Source organism: Eubalaena glacialis, chromosome 9 (genome assembly GCF_028564815.1).
Source record: "Eubalaena glacialis isolate mEubGla1 chromosome 9, mEubGla1.1.hap2.+ XY, whole genome shotgun sequence".
NCBI classification, from domain to species: Eukaryota; Metazoa; Chordata; class Mammalia; order Artiodactyla; family Balaenidae; genus Eubalaena; species Eubalaena glacialis.
This window is the reverse complement of record NC_083724.1, coordinates 43664817-43687464: the sequence shown is the minus strand read 5'-3', so window position 1 is coordinate 43687464 and position 22648 is coordinate 43664817. Positions and strand designations below refer to the sequence as shown.

Below are 22648 nucleotides of genomic sequence, written 5' to 3'. Positions count from 1 at the left end.
GGTAGGTGATGAAATCAATTAGTTATGGTGACTATACAACGGAAATATTATACAGCTAAGAAAATCAATGTAGATAGATACTTACTGACAGGAAATGATGTTTCTAGTACAGTGAAAGAAAAAGTAATGCATAAAACCGGAGGGAGTACAGTAAAGGTGAAGAGGGCTCCCAGTACTCAAATTCTAGGTCAGCCACTCACCTGCTGCCTAACCTTGAACCTCAATGACTCTGGAAAATGGGAATGACAATAGTACATGCACTTAAACCAGTGCTTAGCCCATAGCAAACACTCAATGAGTGTCAGTGTTACTTTAAGGTGAAAGTGATCTGGATTATTCTTATGCTTGCATACACACACACACACACACACATACATATACTTCTAAGTCGGAATTATCGTCACCAAATGTTAATCACTGGGTAGTACAGATATAGTGTTTGTTTTTATTACTTATTCATAAAAAGTAAACAAAATTCTACCCGCATTTGGTTATGAGCATCCATGTCTATCAGTTGTCAAAGTTTAAACCTAAGAGTTTTTGCTAAAAAAATTTTTTTTAAGTTTTAGTATCAGTTTTACTGTCATGAAGAGCAGGGACCCAGTCTGTTCTGTTTCCTCTCTATTCTCAATGTGAGGGCTTCATATCCTGTAGGCTATTCTAATATTAAAGTTAACGATTTATATTAATTTTAAACTGATACTATTAATGCATCACTGAAAAAACTTCAGACTCCCAAGATAACTGTGTCAAAACATTCTCTGACAAGACTTTTGGCTGAAAGGTCTATGTTTATAAAATGAAGAATTGAGCTGCATTATATTTTTTTCCTAAATTTTCAGAAAAAATATAAGAATCCTGCTCTAAATTGCTCACAGACATGGAGCTTATTACCCTGTGCTGGAAGCCAAATTGGGATCTCATTTCGACTTTGACAAAGATAAAATCTTATAGTTGAATTACATGTTTTTGTGGCTGACTTTTCTTTTTTAAAATGCAAATGTAAAAGTAGGTAACTTTTTTATCCAACTAACTGGCAAAAATTAAAGTGAGATAATAAAATGTTGGTGAATGGGGAAGTTGAAATTTTCATGCGTGGCTGTTGGGAACAATAAATTAGTACAGATGCTTTGGACAGACTTTGGCAGTATTTTTTTTAATTAATTAATTAATTTATTTTTGGCTGCATTGGGTCTTCGCTGCTGCATGCGGGTTTTCTCTAGTTGCAGCGAGCGGGGGCTACTCTTCATTGTGGCGTGTGGGCTTCTCATTGCGGTGGTTTCTCTTGTTGTGGAGCACAGGCTCTAGGCACATAGGCTTCAGTAGTTGTGGCATGCAGGCTCAGTAGTTGTGGCTCATGGGCTCTAGAGCGCAGGCTCAGTAGTTGGGGCGCACGGGCCTAGTTGCTCCGCGGCATGTGGGATCTTCCCAGACCAGGGCTCGAACCCGTGTCCCCTGCATTGGCAGGCAGATTCTTAACCACTGCTCCACCAGGGAAGTCCCAGCAGTATTTTTTAAAATAAAAATATACATATTCTAGATTGGTACTATATGATACTCTGCAATTATTTAATTTCTTAGGCATGATCACTGTATTGTGGTTATATAAGAGAATGACCTTGTTATTAGAAGATCTGTGGCGGAATACTTAGCAGTGAAGTCTAAAACTTTAAAGATTCAGTTTAAAAAAAAACTTAAACACATATACATATATGTGTGTGTATATTGGGTTGGCCAAAAAGTTTGTTCGGTGTTTCCTGTAAGATGGCTCTAGTAGCACCTAGCTGTCTTTAACTTCATTAGAAACAATTTTGTTAGACTGTATTGTGACAGCTGTCATATCAGCATGCATTTTAAAAGAACTTATCAAAATTGGTGAATTTTTGTAGCCATTTTAATATTGAAGATGGAAGGAAACAAAGCAACATTTTCAGCATATTATGCTTTATTAATTCAAGAAAGGTAAAAATGCAACTGAAACGCAAAAAAAGATTTGTGCAGTGTATGGAGAAGGTGCTGTGACTGATCAAACGTGTCAAAAGTGGTTTGCAAAGTTTCGTGCTGGAAATTTCTTGCTGGACGATGCTCCACGGTCAGGTGAAGTTGATAGCGATCAAATCGAGACATAAATTGAGAACGATCAATGTTATACCACGCGGGAGATAGCCAACATACTCAAAATATCCAAATCAAGCACTGAAAATCATTTGCACCGCTTGGTTACGTTAATCGCTTTGATGTTTGGGTTCCACATAAGTTAAGCGAAAAAAACCTTCTTGACCGTATTTCTGCATGCAATTCTCTATTTAAACGTAACGAGAACATTCTGTTTTTAAAACAAATTGTGCCGGGCGATGAAAAGTGGATATTTTACAGTAATGTGGGAATGGAAGAAATCGTGGGGCAAGTGGAATGAACCAACACCAGCCATACCAAAGGCCGGTCTTCATCCAAAGAAGGTGATGTTGTGTATATGGTGGGATTGGAAGGGAGTTCTCTATTACGAGCTCCTTCCGGAAAACCCAACAATTAATTCCAACAAGTACTGCTCCCAATTAAACCAAATGAAAGTAGCACTCGATGAAAAGTGTCCAGAATTAGTCAACAGAAAACGCATAATCTTCCATCAGGATAACGCAAGACCACGTTTCTACCAGGCAAAAAACTGTCACGGCTTGGCTGAGAAGTTCTGATTCATCCTCTGTATTCACCAGACATTGCACCTTCGTATTTCCATTTATTTCAGTCTTTACACAATTTTCTTAATGGAAAAAATTTCAATTCCCTGGAAGGCTGTAAAAGGCACCTGGAACAGTTCTTTGCTCAAAAGATAAAAAGTTTTGGGAAGATGGAATTATGAACCCAAGGTAACAGTATTAGGAGGTGGGGCCTTTAGGAGGTGCTTAGGTCATAAGGGTTCCACCCTCACAGGATTAGTGCCCTTATAAAAGAGACTCCAGAGAGTTAATTTCCCCCTTCTGCCATGTGAGGACACAGTGAAAAGATGTAGTCTACGAACCGGGAAGGAGGCCTTCACCAGACGCAGAATCTGCTGGCACCTTGATCTTGGACTTTCCAGCCTCAAGAACGGTGAAAAATTTCTGTTGTTCATAAGCCACCCAGTCTGCGGTATTCTGTTATAGCAGCCTAAATGGACTGGTGTTGGGGGCAGGGGGGTGGTGGAGATGAGAAAGCAAATATAGTAAAATTAAATAATTGGATATTTTAGGTTTAAAAAAAAGCAAGTGATTACTGTATGCTCTTTCAGCTTTCCTACAGGTTTGAAAATTTTCAAAACAAAAGAGTTAGAGAAAAAAGTATCATATCTTCACGTGCACAAGGCAACATGCAGCACTATTGTTTGTTAATGTGAAGAACTGAAAACTGCCCCCATGTCCAAAGAAATGTGTATTTGTTGGATGAAATGTTTCATAGCAATGAAAAGGAGTGCTTTTCATTCTACTCTAATGGGATCTAGTGTAGAGCCACATAGATGGATCTTTTTTTTTTTCAAGTCTCTAAGTGCAGGCAACCCTCTTTTATTTTTTTTTTAATAACTTTTTTTAACATCTTTATTGGAATATAATTGCTTTACAAAGGTGTGTTAGTTTCTGCTTTATAACAAAGTGAATCAGCTATACATATACATATATCCCCATATCTCCTCTCTCTTGCGTCTCCCTCCCACCCTCCCTATCCCACCCCTCTAGGTGGTCACAAAGCACCAAGCTGATCTCCCTGTTCTATGCGGCTGCTTCCCACTAGCTATCTATTTTAAATTTGGTAGTGTATATATGTCCATGCCACTCTCTTCGTCACAGCTTACCCTTCCCCCCTCCCCGTGTCCTCAAGTCCATTCTCTACGTCTGCATCTTTATTCTTGTCCTGCCCCTTTTTTTTTTTTAGATTCCATATATATGTGTGTTTTGTTTTTTTTTTAGATTCCATATATATGTGTTAGCATACGGTATTTGTTTTTCTCTTTCTGACTTACTTCCCTCTGTATGACAGTCTCTAGGTCCATCCACCTCACTACAAATAACTCAATTTCATTTCTTTTTATGGCTGAGTAATATTCCATTGTATATATGTGCCACATCTTCTTTATCCATTCATCTGTCGATGGACACTTAGGTTGCTTCCATGTCCTGGCTATTGTAAATAGAGCTGCAATGAACATTGTGGTGCATGACTCTTTTTGAATTATGGTTTTCTCAGGATATATGCTCAGTAGTGGGATTGCTGGGTCGTATGGTAGTTCTATTTTTAGTTTCTTAAGGAATCTCCATACTGTTCTCCATAGTGGCTGTATCGATTCACATTCCCACCAACAGTGCAAGAGGGTTCCGTTTTCTCCACACCCTATCACATAGATGGATCTTATAAAGCAGTGCCGAGTGAAAGATAAATACGTAAATCAAAGCAGGTTGCCAAATGAGTCTTACATACCATTTACTTCAACATTCATTTTTAAGTACACACAAAATGTGCTACTTCACAGTTGCATAGCTATGAAATATATGGAGAATTGATTCAAAGAATCATGGCGGCTACATCCAGATGGATGTTAATGGGAGACGTGGGGTAATCATGAGGGAAAAGGAGGGGCCATGACAGAGCTTACAGATGACACTGATGAAAGCAATCCAATTCTGAGCACTACATCTGGGGAAGGTTTTATTTTTATTATTATTTTCTTAACCTAATGGATCAATGTTTTAGAAAGGAAGAAAATGCACTCATCATAAAACTAGATTGTTCCAGGCCACCACCAAAACATCACAATGCGTCTGCATTTGTGTTAGCAAATCCCAGAGAACCAGCTTTCCTCTTTCTTGCAGCCCAGGCCGGTCACCACCGTGTGCTCTGAGCTCCCCAACTTCTCGCTCCTAACCAGTCCCAGGTTTCTCAAATCAGAAGCTTGGGTGGAAATTGCCTCCTAAGTAACTAATATGCTACACACACATTCCACAGGTCCCTTTTCTTTTTCATTATGGGAATCAAGCAAGGTCTTCAAGGCCATGACCCTTTAATAGCCCTTCATTTTGACATGGGTTACAGCCAATGTGGAAATAAACCAACGGGAGAGGGATGCCCCTTCCCCGCAGCCCCTGCCCTGTGTCTGAGGGTGAGGAGGCATGCAATACATGCATATACTGAAGAAATGAACGAATGAAGAAGTGAATGAGAAAGAAAGGAGAAGGGAGAAAGAAAGAGGGAGAGAGAAAAAAAGGATGATAGAAACAGAAAAAGAAGCAACCGACTCAGTGGGACTACGTGAGTTGAGAGAACCAGCCACAACTCCCAGACTTATTATAGCCGAGAGTATAATAATTCTGGCCCACTGGGAAAATAACCAGAACCCGATGTGTATCAATAAAATCACAGTGAAGTCAGAGAAGACCACCTTGGTCTTCCCAGTGTTTTCATGTACCAGGGCCAAGCACAGACATTTTGCTGAGCACTCTCACTCCATAATGACTCAAACAATGTTTCATTAAGAACAAAATATTGGTTAGTAGGGAATATGAATGGCCCACATTAGGGAGCCTTTCTGGCAGGGCATGAAACCATCTTTTCAATGACTAACAAAAATATCATGGAAAAACAAGAGCAGGCCTGGAATAAATGGTACAAATAAATGGTACAAAGAAGTCAGCCAAGTTTAAAACTGTTCTTCCTCCAGTGGAACAAGAGGTGCAGTGGTTAATAGATAATTATTTCAAAGGAGAAAATGGCACCACAGAAAGGCAGGCTACCTTTCATTTTCATCACTCAACTAGACAATCCCTAATCAAGAATGAAGAGGGAAAAAGACACGTTCTCCAAAAACCCAGGGTATCATTTGCACAATATTCTTACATTAGCAATTAAAAATCACATATTTGAGGGGGGGAATCAGAGGGACCTTAGGGATTATTCTACCCAACCCCCTCATTTTGCCAATGAGCTCAGAAAGCTAAACGCCTTCCCTGACGCTTTATAACGATTTAGAACCGCAACATAGGACTCTGGCTCCAAGTCTCATAGTTTCCACATGGCAACACATCATTCCTCCTTTATAATTCTTCAGCCTCTGAAATCTGTCTAAGTTTCCCAGTCTCTGAGGCTTCTGTTAGGAAACTAATTTTTTTTATTATTCTTAAGAAAATTAAGAGTATTTCAACCTAGATTGTATAGTTCATAATATGGAAGTGTTATTAATACTCTCAGGTGTGATCATGGTGTTTTGTTTTTGTAGAAGAATGTTCTTAATTAAGAAGCAGTAGAGATGTCATGCCATGATGTCTGCAACTAACTTTCAAATGGTTCAGCAAAACGGAATAGATAGATAGATAGATAGGCAGATAGATAAATATAACAAAATGTTTAAAATTATTGAATTTAGATAGACAAGAAGGGGAGTTCATTATACCATGGCTTTGACGTTTTTATTTTTTTAAATGTTGCATAATAAAAATGAGGAAATGTAGATATGTTTTCAAAACTCATTATTTTAAAGCATTTCCAGTTTTAAGTAATAGACTTCGACTCTGTGCCCAGCTGCTCAGATACCTCATGTGACACAGCTAAGCAGGCCTTCCAGGGGAGGGGGTTTATGGAGTTCCCAGATAGTATGTCTAAACCTAATTACAGCAGAATCATGTCTAGAAAGTGTGTGTAGGGAGTGGCAGAAACCAGGTGAGGTTGTCCACTCAGCGTAGATGAGGAGACCTTGGACCCAGGTGTCACTGCTTGCTGCTCCTCCCATAAAAGGCTGGGGTGGGGATGGAGACCGGGGCCTGCCTTCTATAGAAAGGCAGAAGAGGCCTACAAAAAACAGAATTCAGACAACTCACTACCTTTGTTTTCCTCTGTATTCTAAAGCAGCAACTTCACAGCCTCTAACCCCGTGTTGTATCTCCCCTAGGAAGTACCGTTAGTGAAAATGGAAACCCTCCCCCGAGCATCTGAGCAGGTGCAGCTGAATATCTGGGTCTCGCCCAGTGCTGCCTGCCTTTGTTCTTTCTCTTATCTTTGAGCCTGATTTAAAGTCTGTTGCTCTCACCACTTTCACATGAACCGGAAGAAATACTGTCTCTTGGGATTCTTGGCTAGGACTCCACAAATTCCTCTGAGCCTCAACTCGTATTACTCCAGAGAACTCCCTCAGCCAGAATGATAATTCTCAAATGTTTAGTCTTCCCTCCCAAAGCTTTCACAAATACAAACTTAGATCAGAATTTTTTCAGAGTTTTTACACAAAGATTTAAACAAGCTTCACAAGTGTCACTTTGTACCCGTTATAATATATGGCATTGTTCCGTCTAGGCCTCTAAAGGCACCTCCATGCAGGGCTGACAATAAGAATGGGGCATGGCTAAGCTGATCACACCTGGTCTCATCCATCCCTCTCTGTTGGGTCAAAATACCTTCCCAGACTAGTTGAACAAACTTGTTTACTGCGATACAGAAATCCCTCTGTAGAGGCCAGGGATAAGAAATCTTTTAAAGGGGGAAAAGGGTGAGGGTGAATCCGAAAAAAACACTATAACATGCCAAGCAAGTGATACCAATATTTCTCAGTTTAACAAATGTTCACCCATCAACAGAGGAAGGGATAAACAAAATGTGGTATCTACATACAATGGAATATTATTCAGCCTTAAAAAGGAAGGCAATTTTGATACATGCTGCAACACAGATGAACCTTAAAAACATTATGCCAAGTGAAATAGGTCAAACACAAAAGGGAAAATATTATATGATTCCACTTATACAAGGTACCTAGCTAGAATAGCAAATTCATAGAAACAGAATGTAGAATAAAGGTTTCCAGGAGCTGGGTTAAGAGGAATGGAGAGTTATTGTTTAATGGGTACAGACTTTCTCTTTGGGCTGACGAAAAAGTTCTGTAAATGGATAGTGGTGATGGTTGCCCAATATTGTAAATGTACTTAATGACTGAGTTGTACATCTTAAAATGGTTTAGTAAATTTTGTTATATATATTTTATCACAATAAAAAATTGTGGTGCTCACTTCGGCAGCACATATACTAAAATTGGAACAATACAGGGAAGATTAGCAGGATGACACTCAAATTCGTGAAGTATTCCGTATTTTTCTAAAAATATTGAATCATTATGATGTACAGCTGAAACTAATATAATATTGTAAATCAACTACACTTCAATTTTTAAAAATATGTTTTATAATAAGTGTTTCCTAACACTTAAGTCAATACTTAGCACAAAACTCAGGAAGCTAGGATGTGATTCCATTTTCCTTCAGCTAGCTAACTTATTACTACACTAACAAACATCAAATCTATATCTTATTTTCCTGTTGCCTAGTTTCTACCAGTCAAAATGGGCCTTACAGAGGGGTCTTTCTTAGGAAATCTCTCCTCTTTTGCACTGCTTCATCCTTCACTTTGGGATAAAGCTCAAACGATGTATTGGGTACATACCTTTCGGCCAACCCAATATTACTGACTTTCTTTGGAGGATTTCAAAGCTTGATGGACTAGGACATTTTCAACCCACAGGCAAGATTTTAGTCACATGAATTACCCATATATGTATTTAGAAATAATTCCCTCTAACACCCTATGAGTCTGTAGATGTTTCTGGAATAGCTGCTTATGGGATTTCGTTAGAAAACTTCAGCAGTTGTAAAAAAGTAAAATCATAGGCTAACACTATGTATTCAGAAAACTCAGAAACCACTGAGTTCAAATAATGGAACAAAATTCGACAATAGGATCTTGAGATCCAATAGTGTGAATGGCTTTGTGCTAGGGTCCTGAAGATACACCATCCCTTCTCTCAAGGACACTGTGTCCTTGAGACACAGTGTATGTAGTAGTGTATGATTAAGTGCCACATTGAATGGAACAGATAAGTGCTACGGAAAGTCTAGGGAGAAAGAAAGAGTAGAGTCTGAATAGTCCTAACAAGGACGGAGCACCTAAAGTGAGTGAGGAATGAGGACTAGGAGCAAGGAAGCTACTTGAAGAACACAAATGAAGGGACAGAATCCAAAAGAATTATCGCATATGAGGGAGGAGGAGGGCAAAGAAGGGAGCCACGAAGCTAGAGTAAGGCATTTATTCTAGGGAGTAGAAAGTAACAGGAAAAAGGGAGGCAGAAACTTACTGAGGTAGTGGTTTGAATGATTGAAACATTCGAACACTAGCATCTGGAAAAAGTCCCAAGTGCCGGAACACACCTATTAGCTACCAAGTTCTGCTGGAAATTTTACAACAAAAAATACCATATTTAAACAACAAGGTCCTACTGTACAGCACAGGGAACTATATTCAATATCCCGTGATAAACCAAAATGGGAAAGAATGTAAAAAAAAATAGAATGTCTATATGCGTGTAACAGAGTCACTCTGCTGTACAGCAGAGATTGGCACAGCACTGTAAATTAACTATAGTTCAATTTAAAAAAAATTTTTTTTTTAAATACCATACTTGTGTCTATTGGGTAGGTGGTGAGTTGAGAGGTGGTATCAAAATCTACACATGCTTATGACAGTGTGTTGTGCATATAAATATTTTTTTAAATGCCATACTTGTTTCATGCTTGATTCAACCTATATTTACGACCATTCTTGACATTAAAAGCTAAGTTTTTAAATTGTAAGACCAAATAACTTTATGTTTATAATTTTTGTTTTATTTTTCAAAATGAAATTCCAATTAAGCCACCCCCACCCCCAGTATTTAGTATAAAATATTGGGACCCATTCTAATTAGGGTCACTTTAAGTAGTCTTTTTCCTAAATTGACCATTTTCAGATCATGGGGCCTCCTATAGGTCTTAACTAGTTTATTCCAGCCCCAGCCAGAGTTAGAGCCCAATACCAGATTACTAGGCTTCTGGGAGCAAACATTGGTAGCTGTTATCAAATGCCCACCAACCTCAGAGTCTGTATGAAACCAATCGGACATTTGGGTTGTTCACACAAATGCAGTTGCTCAGTGGCAAGGGATTAAAGTATCAAACTCTCACCAGATACTATTGCCCCGCAAATGTCAACCTAGGCACTAAAACCAAACAAGGAAGAGATTCGTGGATCAAGGGGACACCATCGTCTCAACAATGGAATCTAATTAGATCCTTTATTCTCTTCAGAGCTCATGCTATATATTATCATTAGGAGGGAGGTTCTGAATCAGTTTCCTTAGAATGTGAGTCTGTTTCCATGGTGACAAGAGTGTGCTCCTTTAAACCCCAGGACAAATGAATGGAGCATTCAGTAAGTCAGGCAATTTCTGGGAATTTTCAAAGCCTTGGAACAGACAGATAATGGCTGTAAGTCTTACCAAACATTGATTTGTTTCATTTCTAAGTGCAGAGGAGACCAATGACGGAGAAATATATAAGAACTGCATCCCAAACCAATATTAACCCTGGATCAAGTGTAAAATACGCCTGATTCTCAGAGGGGCTTATCTTGTCAAATGAAATTACACTGGCTTCACCCTGGCTGGCACTGACATTGTAATTGTCATGCACTCAGGCAGAACACAGAAACAGGAAAAAAATTTTTAACGAGCTTTTTCCTATCAATCCAACTGAAGTGGTACTTTCTAAATACCAAGGATGGTTAACCTCCTATTTTCAAATGGTGACGATGCGCTCAAGAATCTAAATAAATAATTTTTTAAAGTCTATATAATCCTTTCTTTTGTGAACTACCTATTAGACAATTTTCTATGGAGTGCAACTTTGGGTCTTGCCACTATATATGTTCGTTTGTTAGAGTTCATGTAGAATTGCTTTAAAGAAAGACCAGCGCTACTTTTACAGACTGTTGGCGAAACTTGGCTTGAAGTTGGATGGCCATGGATTAGGAAGAGTCTTGTCAGGAAGTACAATTTTCACAAAACAATGTTAAACCCATCCCTCAGCTCATTTGATCTGTTTATCTTTAAAATATGGATCTGCCCTTTTTCAACAACAGAAAACCCTCACCAGACAATATGCCTCAAAGTACCTTCCATCAGATCCTTATCAAACTCTTTTCTTGAGAAATGTCCGCGGATAATTGTTTGAAGGACACACCTGCAAACAACCAGGATTGTGGTTCTCAATCCTGGCCACACTTTGGAATCATCTGAAGAGTTTAAGATAGAAGATCGGTGCAAGGTGGGGTCCAGGCAGGATATTTTTAGAAAGCCCCCCTGGTGATTCTAAGGTACAGCCCAGGTTGAAAACCACTGACAAGCAGAGGCTGTCAGGATGGTTAGACCTAATGAGCTCACTTTTTAAAGCCTTATTACTACGCAAGTTATACACGAATATATTATACATGAATATATCTTTCCTTACTTAAAAAATTAAAATATTACAGCTAAATCCTGCCTTGGCCACCTCCACTGCTCCCCCCACAAACCCCAGACCCTTCTCAATGATGGGTGTTCTTCCAGAACTCTTTCTATTTATTTGCATACATATGTATTTTCACAGATATATTAGTGAATATACATATATATGAAAATACATGTACATTTCATTTTTCAAAATAATTTTTTAATTAATTAATTTATTTCTTTTTGGCTGTGTTGGGTCTTCGTCGCTGCACGCGGGCTTTCTCTAGTTGCGGCGAGCAGGGGGCTACTCTTTGTCACGGTGCACGGGCTTCTCATTGCGGTGGCTGCTCTTTGCTGTGGAGCATGGGCTCTAGAGTGCAGGCTCAGTAGTTGTGGTACACGGGCTTAGTTGCTCCGCAGCATGTGGGATCTTCCCGGACCAGGGCTTGAACCCGTGTCCCCTGCATTGGCAGGCAGATTCTTAACCACTGCGCCACCAGGGAAGTCCCTCAGAATAATTTTTAACATGTGTCATACCACACATATTATTCTGCTGCTCTGTTTTCACTTAACAATGTGCCTTTGAGCTCTTTCCATGCGATACTTCTCAGTCTCATTATTTGTAACTGGTGCACAGTAGGAACATGGCATAGTTATTTTTCGAAGCCATTCCTCTAAATCCATGCCATCCAATATGGTAGCCACCAGCTACAGGTGGCTATCGAATACTTGAGTGAAGCTGGTATGAGCTGAGATGTGCCGTAAGTACAAAATACATGCCAGATTTTGAATACTTACTAAGAAAAATATATATATGTTATCTTGTTAATAATTTTTTAATCTTAATTGTATGTTGAAAGGAAAATATGTTGGATATATTGGATCAAATAAAATATAACATTAAAATCAATTTCACCTGTTTTTACTTTTATTAATGCAATCATTAGAGAACATAAAATTACTTATGTGGCTCACATTATATTTCTATTGAATGGTTCTGTTTTAAAAGATGGGCATTTAGGATATTTGCCGTTCATCTGACATCACAAAGAAAGTGCCCCAGTAGCATTCTTATACATCAGTGGCTCTCAACAGGAAGCAATTTTGCTCCCCTGGGCACATTTGGCAATGTCTGGACACATTTTTGGTTGTCACAACCGGGGTTGCCACTGGCATCTAGTGGGTAGAGGCCAGGGATGCTGCTAAACATCCTACAATGCACACAGGACAGCCTCCCAAAACAAAGAATCATCTGGCCCAAAATATCAGTAGTGCTAGGGCTGAAAAACCCAGTTATGCATGAATCCTTGTCCACATATGGGAGTGTTTCTCAAAGGTAGACCTGAAGTCAAAAAATTGCCTGTGCTTCTGAAACGTTGATAGACACTACAAAACTGCCCTCCAGAGTGGATATGCCTGTCAACATATCTCATCAGCAGTGCGTGAAAATACTCAAATTAATCGTTAAAGAACAAACAAATAACCCAACCAAGAAAAGTTCAAAAGGCTTCAAAATGTTCACTCAGTATTGTAAGTTCTTACTCTCATCACCAGGAATGACAATACAACTCTAAGTCCCAGAGTTTTAAGTAATATTTGGACGTTTAACCTACTCCCACCCTTTTAAAAACTGTCTTCTTTGCTCTCAGAACATAATTCAGTTGGAGTCCTAGCATAGTTCATTTATAACTAACTAAACAACTAACTAGTATATCTCTCTGCTTTTCAACTGTGGCTAAAATTTGAATCTTGGGAGAGTGAACTGCAAGTCTCAAATACTTTGCTAATGTTTAAAAAATTACTTGTATTTATCTTACACCCTCATCCAGAGCCCTAGAGCACTGTCTGTTTTCCCAGCAAATGTCACCCTTGGAATGACCTTCATGTATAGTAACTGATAATACAAGCCATGTGCCAGGACCAGGTGTTTGTTCTCCAATGTACCATATATTTTTTAGTTAGAGATGATCCTGCCAAACAAGGCCGCACGTAGAAATACATTACGGATCTTAATCTGTTACTGCAAACCCAGAGGTAACATTGATTTGAAATGCATTGTTCCTATACTTACATTTTACCTACTCTTTTTTAGGAAACAAGATTATTAACCTTCTCCAATTTTCAATTTCCATATTTACAAAAATGTAAACTGTAGCAAACATGGTTCATATTCCAAGTTCTCCGCATGACAAACGTCAGGTACTCTACAGCCGTAAAGCTTCTTAGGAGAACTGTGACTTACAAGCTTCCTCTGTTATGAACTCCTCATAAAGAACTAATTTTAACTTTCTTCCTGGAGTGAACTTGAATCATGAATTCATTCTCAGTATGAGAGCACGCAAAATGAGACAAGTGCTAGAAACAATTACAATTAGTTCCGACTTATCACCATTTCTCCCCCACAGGTTTTAAAAAGTATGTTTTTGTGGGGCAGTTTTCAGAGTTAAAGTATTCAAACTGTGGCCAGCAAGCGCTGTGATGACTTTTACCATGTCTTGGTCTAAACTGATACTTATTGACTTTCATATTCGGGGCCTAAAAGATTCCAGATAATAAAAGAAAAAAGAAGGGGAGGAAGAGGAGAAAGACAGAGGAAAGGCTGGATGGGAAACTCCTTGAGGAAACAGCATCATCTTTCCTGTTTATCACTTCATCCACAGCTCCTAGCCCAGGTCTCGGCATAGCTAACATAACTCAAACACGTGATTAAAGAATGCAAGATAGAATACACACTACTATATATAAAACAGATAACCAACAAGGATCTGTAGAGCACAGGGAACTATACTCAATATTTTGTAATAACCTATAAGAGAAAAAATCTGAAAAAGAATATATGGATATGTGTCTATAGATATGTGTATACACATATATATGTATAACTGAATCACTGTACACCTGAAACTAACATGATACTGTAAATCAACTATACTTTAATTTTAAAAAAAAGAATGCAAGACGGAGAAAAATAATTACCCAGGTTAAAAAAAAAAAGCACACAGGTTAGACTAAAATACTGGTTCAGAAGCATGCATGAGGATCTGGCCAAATTGGGAGTACTGGATAGGCTGGTGGGGGGTAAGCAGAGCCCCAGTCATTCTGAGGAGGTGACACTAACTGTGCCTTCTGGGGGTGCTGCGGTGGGTAGGGATAGTCAAGTCTCTCAGAATCGGTCAGGGGGCCCTTTCTTGTTCTGCCACCGCTCACCCTTGGCAGCCTGCTCAGAGAAGACAGGGCTGCGCCCAGCAAACCCTTTTTTGGCTGCTCGGTGGAGGCAGCAAAGATGCAATTTAGACATCAGAGTGGCCCTTCAGAAAGCCTTCCTGGGATTCAATTGGTAAACAGAATGTCACACCACTTCTGAGAGCAGCAGAGAGCTCTGCTACTCGAATCTCGCGGAACTTCACATCAGACAAGGTCGCCAATGTCCAGGCAGAAAGGGCCTTCCATTTAGCCGAGCCTTGATGAGGAACCCAGGTCCCATATGCCCACTCTTATTTCGTTAAAGAGCTCTACTGCTCCAGACGCATCTTAAGCTGAATATCCAGCCTCCTGTATCTCTTTTGCCTGTTTTTTTTTTTTTTTTTTTTTATTGGGGTAGAAAAAACAAAGTTTCTTCCCCACAGAAGGTGGATTGAACTTACTCATGCTATTAACGTCTTCTGAAACATGTCTCAGGCGTGCTCTTTTCTTGATCCTGGCAGTGAGGTGGTAACTAACAAGAGGGGCCAAGAGGATCATGGTCCTGTTAGCACAGTGGCATTGAGGTCACTGGCACTTGGGTGTCTAAAATGGCACAACTGGTAAATGGAAATACACACTGCCAGATGTGGCTGGTGCTTTAGCTGCTCCTCTCCCTTGCTGGAGGGGCCAGAATTGTCCTGCCCAACAGGTTTCTTGAGCAGCTACTACGCATCAGGTCCTGTGAAACAGCTGTGTATAAGACGGAGATGGTCCTTGCTCCCGAGGAGCTTAGAGAATGGCAAGGGAGAGACAACTCAAAAGAAGCCACTTCTTTAAGGGAGCCAAGTAAATATGTATGCCCTTCATTCTAAAACAATTTCCTCCTCAATTTTTAATCACTTTATTGAGACATATCTACATACTATAAAGTTTACCCATCTAATGTGTACAATTCAATGGTTTTTAGTATATGTGCTGAGTTGTGCAATCATCACCATAATCTCATATTAGAACATTTTCATTAACCCAAAAAGAAACCTTATACCCATTAGCAGAGATTCCCCCATGCCAGTACCATGCCAGCCCAGGCAACACTAATCTACTTTCTGTTTCTAGAGATTTTGTTATTCAGAACATTTCAGGGTGGGATCATGTAACATGTGCTCTTTTGTGACTGGCTTCTTTCGATGAGCATAATGCTGTCTGAGGTTCATCAATGCTATAGCACGCATCAGTACTTCATTCCTTTTTATTGCCAAATAATATTCTATTGTATGGATATGCCTATTTCATGTATCCATTCTTCAGTTAATAGATTGGGGTGTTTCCACTTTTTGGCTATTATGAATAATACTGCTATGAACATTCACGTGCAAGTTTTTGAATGGGCCTAGGTTTCAATTCTCTTGGTTAGATACTTAGGAATAGACTTCCTGGGTCATGTATTAGCTCCATGTTTAACATTTCGTGGAACTGTCAAAGACTTTTCTAAAGTGGCTGCATCTTTTTATATTCCCATTAGCAATGTACAAGTCCTCAAATTTTAATGTTTCTGAATATGGATATAATTTATAATCCATGTGCATATTTAATATAGTGATCTTTTCCTTACTTTCTTTAATAGCTGTTTGTTATTAAATTAATGGTGCACCTTAAATTAGTGGTATCCTAGAATAAGGGACATATTGATATAGTGATAATTCACTGAGCCACAACCAAGTACTAGGCACACCTTGTTTAATGCTCATTTACCCTGTAAATGAGGTATTACCTTAATTTGTAGATGAGGAAACTGAGGTTCAAAAATGGGCCATAATTTCACCATTAAAAAGTCTATAAATAACAAATGCTGGAGAGGGTGTGGAGAAAAGGGAACCCTCCTACACTGTTGGTGGGAATGTAAGTCGGTACAACCACTATGAAGAACAGTATGGAGGTTCTTCAAAAAATGAAAAACAGAGTTGCCATATTATCCAGCAATTCCATTCCTGGGCATATATCTGGACAAAACTATAATTCAGAAAGATACATGCACCCTTATGTTCATAGCACCACTATTCAATAATAACCAAGACATGGAAACAACCTAAATGTCCATCGACAGATGAATGGATAAAGTAGATGTGATATCTATCTATCTATCTATCTATCTACCTCACAGTCATAAAAAAAGAATGAAATAATGCCATTTGCAGCAACATGGATGGACTTAGAGATTATCAAACTAAGTGAAGTAAGTCAGAAAGATAAAGACAAACAGCATATGATATCACTTATATGTGGAATCTAAAATATAACACAAATGAACCTATCTACAAAACAGAAACAGACTCACAGACAGAGAACAGACCTGCGGTTGCCAAGGTCAGGATGGGGAGGGATGGACTGGGAGTTTGGGGTTAGTAGATGAAAACTACTATATAAAGAATAGATAGAAAAACCACATTCACAGAAAGACAGACAAGATGAAAAGGCAGAGGGCTATATACCAGATGAAGGAACAAGACAAAACCCCAGAAAAACAACTAAGTGAAGTGGAGATAGGCAACCTTTCAGAAAAAGAATTCAGAATAATGATGGTGAAGATGATACAGGACCTCGGAATAAGAATGGAGGCAAAGATCGAGAAGATGCAAGAGATGTTTAACAAAGATCTAGAAGAATTAAAGAACAAACAAACAGAGATGAACAATACAATAAGTGAAATGAAAACTACACTAGAAGGAATCAATAGCAGAATAACTGAGGCAGAAGAACAGATAAGTGACCTGGAAGACAGAATGGTGGAATTCACTGATGCGGAATAGAATAAAGAAAAATGAATGAAAAGAAATGAAGACAGCCTAAGAGACCTCTGGGACAACATTAAACGCAACACATTCGCATTACAGGGGTCCCAGAAGGAGAAGAGAGAGAGAAAGGACCAGAGAAAATATTTGAAGAGATTATAGTCGAAAACTTCCCTAACATGGGAAAGGAAATAGCCACCCAAGTCCAGGAAGCACAGAGAGTCCCATACAGGATAAACCCAAGGAGAAACACGCCAAGACACATAGTAATCAAACTGGCAAAAATTAAAGACAAAGAAAATTTATTGAAAGCAGCAAGGGAAAAATGACAAATAACATACAAGGGAACTCCCATAAGGTTAACAGCTGATTTCTCAGCAGAAACTCTACAAGCCAGAAGGGAGTGGCAGAATATACTTAAAGTGATGAAAGGGAAGAACCTACAACCAAGATTACTCTACCCGGCAAGGATCTCATTCAGATTTGATGGAGAAATCAAAAGCTTTACAGACAAGCAAAAGCTAAGAGAATTCAGCACCACCAAACCAGCTCTACAACAAATGCTAAAGGAACTTCTCTAAGTGGGAAACACAAGAGAAGAAAAGGACCTACAAAAACAAACCCAAGGGCTTCCCTGGTGGCGCAGTGGTTAAGAATCTGCCTGCCAATGCAGGGGACATGGGTTCGAGCCCTGGTCCCGGAAGATCCCACATGCCGCGGAGCAGCTGGGCCCGTGAGCCACAATTACTGAGCCTGCGCGTCTGGAGCCTGTGCTCCGCAACAAGAGAGGCCGTGATAGTGAGAGGCCCGCGCACTGCGATGAAGAGTGGCCCCCACTTGCCACAACTGGAGAAAGCCCTCGCACAGAAACGAAGACCCAACACAGCCATAAATAAATAAATAAATAAATAAATTTAAAAGAAATAAGCAAAACATTCTCTCTATAAATTTGATCTTTAAAAAAAAAAAAACAAAAAAACAAACCCAAAACAATTAAGAAAATGGTCATAGGAACATACATATCGATAATTACCTTAAACGTGAATGGATTAAATGCTCCAACCAAAAGACACAGGTTTGCTGAATGGATACAAAAACAAGACCCATGTATATGCTGTCTACAAGAGACCCACTTCAGACCTAGGGACACATACAGACTGAAAGTGAGGGGATGGAAAAAGATATTCCATCCAAATGGAAATCAAAAGAAAGCTGGAGTAGCAATACTCATATCAGATAAAATAGACTTTAAAATAAAGTATGTTACAACAGACAAGGAAGGACACTACATAATGATCAAGGGATCAATCTAAGAAGAAGATACAACAATTATAAATATATATGCACCCAACATAGGAGCACCTCAATACATAAGGCAACTGCTAACAGCTATAAAAGAGGAAATTGACAGTAACACAATAATAGTGGGGGACTTTAACACCTCACTTACACCAATGGACAGATCATCCAAAATGCAAATAAATAAGGAAACAGAAGCTTTAAATGACACAGTAGACCAGATAGATTTAATTGATATTTATAGGACATTCCATCCAAAAACAGCAGATTACAGTTTCTTCTCAAGTGCGCACAGAACATTCTCCAGGATAGATCACATCTTGGGTCACAAATCAAGCCTCAGTAAATTTAAGAAAATTGAAATCATATCCAGCATCTTTTCTGACCACAACGCTATGAGATTAGAAATGAATTACAGGGAAAAAAACGTAAAAAACACAAACACATGGAGGTTAAACAATACGTTACTAAATAACCAAGAGATCACTGAAGAAATCAAAGAGGAAATCAAAAAATACCTAGAGACAAATTACAATGAAAACACGATGATCCAAAACCTATGGGATGCAGCAAAAGCAGTTCTAAGAGGGAAGTTTATAGCTATACAAGCCTACCTAAAGAAACAAGAAAAATCTCAAGTAAACAATCTAACCTTACACCTAAAGGAGCTAGAGAAAGAAGAACAAACAAAACCCAAAGTTAGCAGAAGGAAAGAAATCATAAAGATCAGAGCAGAAATAAATGAAATAGAAACAAAGAAAACAATAGCAAAGATCAATAAAACTAAAAGCTGGTTCTTTGAGAAGATAAACAAAATTGATAAGGCATTAGCCAGACTCATCGAGAAAAAGAGGGAGAGGACTCAAATCAATAAAATTAGAAATGAAAAAGGAGAAGTTACAACAGACACTGCAGATATACAAAGCATCCTAAGAGACTAATACAAGCAACTCTATGCCAATAAAATGGACAACCTGGAAGAAATGGACAAATTCTTAGAAAGGTATAACCTTCCAAGACTGAACCAGGAAGAAACAGAAAATATGAACAGACCAATCACAAGTAATGAAATTGAAACTGTGATTAAAAATCTTCCAACAAACAAAAGTCCAGGACCAGATGGCTTCACAGGTGAATTCTATCAAACATTTAGAGAAGAGCTAACACCCATCCTTCTCAAACTCTTCCAAAAAATTGCAGAGTAAGGAACACTCCCAAACTCATTCTATGAGGCCACCATCACCCTGATACCAAAACCAGATAAAGATACTACAAAAAAAGAAAATTACAGACCAATATCACTGATGAATATAGATGCAAAAATCCTCAACAAAATACTAGCAAACAGAATCCAACAACACATTAAAAGGATCATACACCACGATCAAGTGGGATTTATCCCAGGGATGCAAGGATTCTTCAATATACGCAAATCAATCAATGTGATACACCATATTAACAAACTGAAGAATAAAAACCATATAATCAACTCAATAGATGCAGAAAAAGCTTTTGACAAAATTCAACACCCATTTATGATAAAAACTCTCCAGAAAGTGGGCATAGAGGGAACCTACCTCAACATAATAAACGCCATATACGACAAACCCATGGCAAACATCATTCTCAATGGTGAAAAACTGGAACCATTTCCTCTAAGATCAGGAACGAGACAAGGGTGTCCACTCTCACCACTATTATTCAACATAGTTTTGGAAGTCCTAGCCATGGCAATCAGAGAAGAAAAAGAAATAAAAGGAATACAAATTGGAAAAGAAGAAGTAAAACTGTCACTGTTTGCAGATGACATGATATTATACATAGAGAATCCTAAAGATGCCACCAGAAAACTACTAGAGCCAATCAATGAATTTGGTAAAGTTGCAGGATACGAAATTAATGCACAGAAATCTCTTGCATCCCTATACACTAATGATGAAAAATCTGAAAGAGAAATTATGGAAACACTCCCATTTACCACTGCAACAAAAAGAATAAAATACCTAGGAATAAACCTACCTAGGGAGACAAAAGACCTGTATGCAGAAAACTATAAGACACTGATGAAAGAAATTAAAGACGATACCAACAGATGGAGAGATATACCATGTTCTTGGATTGGAAGAATCAATATTGTGAAAATGACTATACTACCCAAAGCAATCTACAGATTCAATGCAATCCCTATCAAATTACCAATGGCATTTTTTATGGAACTAGAACAAATCATCTTAAAATCTGTATGGAGACACAAAAGACCCCGAATAGCCAAAGCAGTCTTGAGGGAAAAAAACGGAGCTGGAGGAATCAGACTCCCTGACTTCAGACTATACTACAAAGCTACAGTAATCAAGACAATATGGTACTGGCAGAAAAACAGAAACATCGATCAATGGAACAAGATAGAAAGCCCAGAGATAAACCCACGCACCTATGGTCAACTAATCTATGACAAAGGAGGCAAAGATATACAATGGAGAAAAGACAGTCTCTTCAATAAGTGGTGCTGGGAAAACTGGACAGCTACATGTAAAAGAATGAAATTAGAATACTCCCTAACACCATACACAAATATAAACTCAAAATGGATTCGAGACCTAAATGTAAGACTGGACACTATAAAACTCTTAGAGGAAAACATAGGAAGAACACTCTTTGACATAAATCACAGCAAGATCTTTTTTGATCCACCTCCTAGAGTAATGGAAATAAAAACAAAAATAAACAAATGGGACCTAATGAAACTTCAAAGCTTTTGCACAGCAAAGGAAACCATAAACAAGACGAAAAGACAACCCTCAGAATGGGAGAAAATATTTGCAAACGAATCAACGGACAACAGATTAATCTCCAAAATATATAAACAGCTCATTCAGCTCAATATTAAAGAAACAAACACCCCAATCCAAAAATGGGCAGAAGACCTAAATAGACATTTCTCCAAAGAAGACATACAGATGGCCAAGAAGCACATGAAAAGATGCTCAACATCACTAATTATTAGAGAAATGCAAATCAAAACTACAATGAGGTATCACCTCACACCGGTTAGAATGGGCATCATCAGAAAATCTACAAACAACAAATGCTGGAGAGGGTGTGGAGAAAAGGGAACCCTCTTGCACTGTTGGTGGGAATGTAAATTGATACAGCCACTATGGAGAACAGTATGGAGGTTCCTTAAAAAACTAAAAGTAGATTTACCATATGATCCAGCAATCCCACTATTGGGCGTATACCCAGAGAAAACCATAATTCAAAAAGACGCATGCACCCCAATGTTCACTGCAGCACTATTTACAATAGCCAGGACATGGAAGCAACCTAAATGCCCATCGACAGACGAATGGATAAAGAAGATGTGGTACATATATACAATGGAATATTACTCAGCCATAAAAAGGAACGAAATTGAGTCATTTGTTGAGACGTGGATGGATCTAGAGACTGTCATACAGAGTGAAGTAAGTCAAAAAGAGAAAAACAAATATCGTATATTAACGCACGTATGTGGAAACTAGAAAAATGGTACAGATGAGCCGGTTTGCAGGGCAGAAGTTGAGACACAGATGTAGAGAACAGACATATGGACACCAAGGGGGGAAAACTGCGGTGGGGTGGGGATGGTGGTGTGCTGAATTGGGCGATTGGGATTGACATGTATACACTGATGTGTATAAAATTGATCACTAATAAGAACTTGCAATATAAAAAAACAAACAAACAAAACAACTAATACTAAACTTTCATTGGGTTATTTGTATGGAAATATGTTAATATAAATGTTTCAGACATTACGTGAAATTTCTAAAAATCTTATGTGTTCTGGTATAATGTTATAAGTCATAATTCTAGTTATTACTTTAAAATGTATATCTCAGAAATAACTAAATTTCCTTGTCAATTGCACTATTATGAACTTTCATCAAATCTTTAACTGTGGTCATTTTTAAGTCTTTTGTCATTTACAGACAGTTCTGGGTGTACTCTGATGCTTTTGCAAATATGTTCCTATAAAAGGGGTTCATCTTCAAGGAATTCATAGAAAAGACTCTGACAAGTACAGGTT

General features: G+C 38.5%; 1 protein-coding gene and 1 pseudogene across 1 annotated transcript in view; one reads left to right on the top strand and one right to left on the bottom strand.

Moving 5' to 3' along the window:
* Positions 1-22648, bottom strand: part of GNA14 (G protein subunit alpha 14) — a 202912-nt gene that overhangs the window by 119940 nt on the left and 60324 nt on the right. The gene's annotated exons all lie outside the window — the stretch shown is intronic.
* LOC133098512 (U6 spliceosomal RNA) lies at positions 8014-8106 on the top strand (annotated as a pseudogene).